Below are 6,357 nucleotides of genomic sequence, written 5' to 3' on the forward strand. Positions count from 1 at the left end.
GGGCTTCTCCAGCGTCGGGGACCCGCGCCATCCGCTTCCAACACGGGACCTTCAATTGAAAAGCAGGTTTTTGTGTTTTGATACGATCGGGAGGACCCAGCGAAACAAGAGTCGGGAGTTTTTATTTTTTTGATAATAATAATAAAATTTATTATTATTATTATTATTATTATTAGTGTAAATGAGTAAGAATATTGAGAAAAAAACAAATACGGGAAAGCGATGGAGCAAAATGGAGATGGGGTGCAACACGAGGGACTTCAGGAGGTCACCCATCCTAGTACTACTCTCGCCCAAAGCACGCTTAACCCGGGAGTTACGATGGGATCCGGTGCTTTAGTCTTTGGTATGATCGCACCCGGATGAAAATGAACACGCGTTGCAATAAATTGACGACTTACTTGACAAGGCCGAGATGGATCGATGATCCTCTGATGGGAGCTTCTCCAGCGTCGGGAGACCAGCGCCATCAGCTTCCAACACTGAGACCTTCAATTGAAAAGCAGGATTTTTGTGTTTGATACGATGGGAAGTCCCATAAAACAAGAGTCGGGAGTTTTTATTTTTTTGATGAATAATAATAAAAATTTATTGTTTATTATTATTATTATTATTATTATTATTAGTAAAGTAGTGTATTGATGATGATATTATAAAAAGGAGATGGACTGTCCCAAGAGGTCACCCATCCTAGTACTACTCTCGCCAAAAGCACGCTTAACCCGGAGTTCGATGGGATCCGGTACTTTAGTCTGGTATGACCGCACCCGATGAAAATGAACACGCGTTGCAAAAAATCTACGACTTATTGACAAGGCCAAGATAGATCGATGATCCTCGATGGGGGCTTCTCCAGCGTCGGGAGACCAGCGCCATCCGCTTCCAACCACGAGACCTTCAATTGAAAGCAGGGATTTTTGTGTTTAAAAAATACGATGGGAAGACACGCAAAACAAAGTCGGGAGTTTTATTTTTTTGATAATAATAATAAAATTTATTATTATTATTATTATTAGTATTATTATTATTATTATTATTATTATTATTTTGTAAAGGAGTAAGAATATTGAGAAAAAAAGCGAATCACGGAAAAGCGATGGAGCATTGAGATGGGGTGCAACACGAGCACTTCCCAGGAGGTCACCAATCCTAGTACTACTCTCGCCCAAGCACGCTTAACTTCGGAGTTCTGATGGGATCCAGTGCTTTAGTGCTGGTATGATCGCACCCGATGAAAATGAACACGCGTTGCAATAAATTGACGACTTACTGACAAGGCCAAGATAGATCGATGATCCTCCTGATGGGGCTTCTCCAATGTCGGAGACCCGCGCCATCCGCTTCTAACACAGACATTCAATTGAAAACGGGATTTTGTGTTTAAGAAAAAAATACTATGGGAAGACCCGCGAAACAAGAGTCGGGAGTTTTATTTTTTGATGATAATAATAAAATTTATTATTATTATTATTATTATTATTATTATTATTATTATTATTATTATTATTATTATTGTAAAGGAGTAAGAATATTGAGAAAAAAACAAATACGCGAAAGCGATGGAGCATGGAGATGGGGTGCAGCACGAGGACTTCCGGGAGGTCACCCATCCCAGTACTACTCTCGCTCAAGCATGCTTAACTTCGGAGTTCGGATGGGATCCGGTGCTTTAGTGCTGGTATGATCGCACCCGATGAAAATGAACACGCGTTGCAATAAATTGACGACTTACTAACAAGGCTAAGATAGATCGATGATCCTCCTGATGGGGTTTCTCCAACGTCGGTGACCCACGACATCCGCTTCCAACACAGACCTTCAATTGAAAATGGGATTTTGTGTTTTAAAAAAAATACGATGGGAAGACCCGTGAAACAAGAGTCGGGAGTTTTATTTTTTGATAATAATAATAAAATTTACTATTATTATTATTATTATTATTATTATTATTATTATTATTATAATTGTAAAGGAGTAAGAATATTGAGGCAAAACGAATATGGGAAACGATGGAGAAAAAAAAAATGGAGATGGGGTGCAACACTTGGACTTCCCAGGAGATCACCCATCCTAGTACTACTCTCGCCCAAGCACCCTTAACCCGGAGTTCGATGGGATCCGGTGCTTTTAGTCTGGTATGATCGCACCCGATGAAAATGAACACGCGTTGCAATAAATTGATGACATACTGATAAGGCCAAGATAGATCGATGATCCTCCTGATGAGGCTTCTCCAACGTCGGACACCCGCGAAATCCGCTTCTAACACAGACCTTCAATTGAAAACGGGATTTTGTGTTTTAAAAATACAATGGGAAGACCACGCGAAAACAAAGAGTCGGGATTTTTATTTTTTTGATACTAATAATAAAATTTTTTTTATTATTATTATTATTATTATTATTATTATTATTATTATTATTATTGTAAATGAGTAAGAATATTGAGAAAAAGCGAATACTGATAGCGATGGAGCAAAAGGAGATGGGGTGCAACACGAGGGACTTCCCGGGAGGTCACCCATCCTAGTACTACTCTCGCCCAAGCACGCTTAACTTCGGAGTTCTGATGAAATCCGGTGCTTTAGTGTTGGTATGATCGCACCAGATGAAAATGAACACGCGTTGCAACAAATTGAGGACTTATTGACAAGGCCAAGATGGATCGATGATCCTCCAGATTTGGCTTCTCCAACGTCGGAGACCTGCGCCATCCGCTTCCAACACATACCTTCAATTGAAAACGGGATTTTTGTGTTTAAAAAAATACGATGGGAAGACCCAGCGAAACAAAGAGTCGGGAGTTTTATTTTTATGTTAATAATAATAAAATTTATTATTATTATTATTATTATTATTATTATTATTGTAAAGGAGTAAGAATATTGAGAAAAAACGAATACGGGAAACGATGGAGCAAATAGAGATGGGGGTGCAACACGAGGACTTCCTAGGAGGTCACCCATCCTAGTACTACTCTCGCCCAAAGCACGCTTAACATCGTAGTTACGATGGGATCCGAGTGCTTTAGTCTTTGGTATGACCGCACCCGATGAAAATGAACACGCGTTGCAAAAAATTGACGACTTACTAACAAGGCCAAGATAGATCGATGATCCTCCTGATGGGGCTTCTCCAATGTCGGAGACCCGCGCCATCCGCTTCCAACACAGACCTTCAATTGAAAAGCAGGGTTTTTGTGTTTAAAAAATCGATGGGAAGACCAGCGAAACAAAGAGTCGGGAGTTTTATTTTTTGATAATAATAATAAAATTTATTTTTATTATTATTATTATTATTATTATTATTATTATTATTATTATTATTATTATTATTATTGTAAAGGAGTAAGAATATTGAGAAAAAAAGAATACGGGAAACGATGGAGCAAAAAAAAAAAAATTGAGATGGTGTGCAACACGAGGACTTCCCAGGAGCTCAACCATCCTAGTACTACTCTCGCACAAGCACGCTTAACTTCGGAGTTCTGATGGGATCCGGTGCTTTAGTGCTGGTATGATCGGACCCGATGAAAATGAACACGCGTTGCAATAAATTGACGACTTACTGACAAGGCCAAGATAAGTCGATGATCCTCCTTATGGGGCTTGTCCAACGTCGGAGACCCGCGCCATCCGCTTCCAACACAGACCTTCAATTGAAAACGGGATTTTGTGTTTAAAAAAAAATACGATGGGAAGACTCGCGAAACAATAGTCGGGAGTTTTATTTTTTTATAATAATAATAAAATTTATTATTATTATTATTATTATGTAAAGGAGTAAGAATATTGAGAAAAAAAGCGAATACGGGAAAGCGATGGAGCATGGAGATGGGGGTGCAACACGAGGACTTCCCAGGGAGGTCACCCATCCTAGTACTACTCTCGCCCAAGCACACTTAACCCTGGAGTTCGATGGGATCCGGTGCTTTAGTGCTGGTATGATCGCACCAAGTGAAAATGAACACGTATTGCAATAAATTGACGACTTACTGACAAGGCCAAGATAGATCGATGATCCTCCGGACGGGGGCTTCTCCAGCGTCGGAGACCCAGCGCCATCCGCTTCCAACACAGACCTTCAATTGAAAATGGGATTTTGTGTTTAAAAAAATACGATGGGAAGACCCGCGAAACAAGAGTCGAGAGTTTTATTTTTTGATAATAATAATAAAATTTATTATTATTATTATTATTGTAAAGGAGTAAGAATATTGAGAAAAAAAGCGAATCACGGGAAAGCGATGGAGCAAAATGGAGATCGGGGTGCAACACGAGGACTTCCCGAGGTCACCCATCCTAGTACTACTCTCGCCAAGCACACCCTTAACCCGGAGTTCGATGGGATCCGGTGCTTTAGTGCTCGTATGATCGCACTCGGTGAAAATGAACACGCGTTGCAATAAATTGACGACTTCTCGACAAGGCCAAGATAGATCGATGATCCTCGATGTGGGCTTCTCCAGCGTCGGGAGACCCGCGCCATCCGCTTCCAACACGGACCTTCAATTGAAAAGCGGGATTTTTGTGTTTAAAAAAATCGATGGGAAGACCCAGCGAAACAAGAGTCGGGGAGTTTTATTTTTTTGATAACAATAATAAAATTTATTATTATTATTATTATTATTATTATTATTGTAAATGAGTATGAATATTGAGAAAAAAGCGAATACGGGAAGCGATGGAGCATGGAGATGGGGTGCAACACGAGGACTTCAAGGAAGTCACCCATCCTAGTACTACTCTCGCCCAAAGCACGCTTAACTCGGAGTTCGATGGGATCCCGTGCTTTAGTCTTTGGTATGATCGCATCCCGATGAAAATGAACACGCGTTGCAATAAATTGACGACTTACTTGACAAGGCGAGATAGATCGATGATCCTCCGATGGGGCTTCTCCAGCGTCGGGAGACCCAGCGCCATCCGCTTCCAACGCAGACCTTCAATTGAAAAGCAGGGATTTTTGTGTTTAAAAAAATACGATGGGAAGACCCAGTGAAACAAGAGTCGGGAGTTTTATTTTTGATAACAATAATAAAAATTTATTATTATTATTATTATTATTATTATTATTATTATTATTATTGTAAAGGAGTAAGAATATTGAGAAAAAATGAATACGGGAAACGATGGAGCAAAAAAAAATAAAAAAATGGAGATGGGGTGCAAAACGAGGACTTCCCAGGAGGTCACCCATCCTAGTACTACTCTCGCCCAAAGCACGCTTAACCCGGAGTTCGATGGGATCCGGTGCTTTGAGTGCTCATGATGATCGCATCCGATGAAAAATGAACACGCGTTGCAATAAATTGACGACTTCTTGACAAGGCCAAGATAGATCGATGATCCTCCCGATGGGGCTTCTCCAGCGTCGGGAGACCAGCGCCATCCGCTTCAACACGAGACCTTCAATTGAAAAGCAGGGATTTTTGTGTTTAAAAATATGATGGGAAGACCCAGCGAAACAAGAGTCGGGAGTTTTATTTTTTTGATAATAATAATAAAATTTATTATTATTATTATTATTGTAAAAGAGTAAGAATATTGAGAAAAAAAGCGAATACGGGAAAGCGATGGAGCAAAAATGGAGATGGGGTGCAACACGAGGACTTCCAGGAGGTCACCCATCCTAGTACTACTCTCGCCCAAAGCACGCTTAACTCGGAGTTCGATGGGATCCCGGTGCTTTAGTCTTTGGTATGATCGCACCCGATGAAAAAATGAACACGCGTTGCAATAAATTGACGACTTCTTGACAAGGCCAAGATAGATCGATGATCCTCCGATGGGGGCTTCTCCAGCGTCGGGAGACCCTCGCCATCCGCTTCCAACACGGACCTTCATTTGAAAAGCAGGATTTTTGTGTTTTAAAAAAATACGATGGGAAGACCCGCGAAACAAGAGTGGGGAGTTTTATTTTTTGATAATAATAATAATTTTTTATTATTATTGTTATTATTATTATTATTATTGTACTCACAAGTAACAAAAATTAAGCAAAAAGAAAACACAACTGAAACCCTAAGCTTAAACATGAATACAACCTTGACAAGATCTAGGGTTGGCTTAAAAATGGGTTCCAATGGTTTCAAAGTGTTTCTAGGGAGGTTAGTCTCCTTCCAAACTAAAGAAAGCAGAATTTCAAGTGAGATCTACCTGTACTACAGTAACACCATTTTCCAACTCGAGAGAGGTTCATGAATCCAACAAATCTTGAATGAAAACGGAGTACAAACTCTATCTCAAGCCTCTAGTAATAAGAAAACACGAAATGAAAGAAAGAAATTCAACAAAACCCTAGATCTAACATCCACACTCCAACGAGAACAAGGGGAGAGACAAGAAGAGAGTGCTTA

At 40.0% G+C, this 6,357-nt stretch overlaps 5 non-coding genes and 7 pseudogenes across 5 annotated transcripts; all 12 read right to left on the minus strand.

Annotated features, from left to right (window-relative positions):
* Positions 1-240: 240 nt before the first annotated feature.
* On the minus strand, positions 241-360 carry LOC120271138 (annotated as a pseudogene).
* Positions 361-1,111: 751 nt separating this feature from the next.
* Positions 1,112-1,230, minus strand: LOC120271074. Its single transcript, XR_005539772.1, has one exon. It is a non-coding gene; the product is annotated as a 5S ribosomal RNA (ribosomal RNA).
* Positions 1,231-1,574: 344 nt separating this feature from the next.
* On the minus strand, positions 1,575-1,692 carry LOC120271249. Its single transcript, XR_005539869.1, has one exon. It is a non-coding gene; the product is annotated as a 5S ribosomal RNA (ribosomal RNA).
* Positions 1,693-2,032: 340 nt separating this feature from the next.
* LOC120271058 lies at positions 2,033-2,149 on the minus strand (annotated as a pseudogene).
* Positions 2,150-2,486: 337 nt separating this feature from the next.
* LOC120271178 lies at positions 2,487-2,606 on the minus strand. The gene has a single exon (XR_005539800.1). It is a non-coding gene; the product is annotated as a 5S ribosomal RNA (ribosomal RNA).
* A 322-nt stretch (positions 2,607-2,928) lies between these two features.
* On the minus strand, positions 2,929-3,050 carry LOC120271092 (annotated as a pseudogene).
* A 358-nt stretch (positions 3,051-3,408) lies between these two features.
* Positions 3,409-3,527, minus strand: LOC120271402. Its single transcript, XR_005540012.1, has one exon. It is a non-coding gene; the product is annotated as a 5S ribosomal RNA (ribosomal RNA).
* Positions 3,528-3,835: 308 nt separating this feature from the next.
* Positions 3,836-3,954, minus strand: LOC120271004. The gene has a single exon (XR_005539746.1). It is a non-coding gene; the product is annotated as a 5S ribosomal RNA (ribosomal RNA).
* A 310-nt stretch (positions 3,955-4,264) lies between these two features.
* LOC120271120 lies at positions 4,265-4,380 on the minus strand (annotated as a pseudogene).
* Positions 4,381-4,697: 317 nt separating this feature from the next.
* On the minus strand, positions 4,698-4,815 carry LOC120271128 (annotated as a pseudogene).
* Positions 4,816-5,161: 346 nt separating this feature from the next.
* Positions 5,162-5,281, minus strand: LOC120271129 (annotated as a pseudogene).
* Positions 5,282-5,593: 312 nt separating this feature from the next.
* Positions 5,594-5,712, minus strand: LOC120271077 (annotated as a pseudogene).
* Between the last annotated feature and the right edge of the window lie 645 nt (positions 5,713-6,357).

The sequence above is a fragment of the Dioscorea cayenensis genome, chromosome 10 (genome assembly GCF_009730915.1).
Source record: "Dioscorea cayenensis subsp. rotundata cultivar TDr96_F1 chromosome 10, TDr96_F1_v2_PseudoChromosome.rev07_lg8_w22 25.fasta, whole genome shotgun sequence".
Lineage (NCBI taxonomy): Eukaryota > Viridiplantae > Streptophyta > Magnoliopsida > Dioscoreales > Dioscoreaceae > Dioscorea > Dioscorea cayenensis.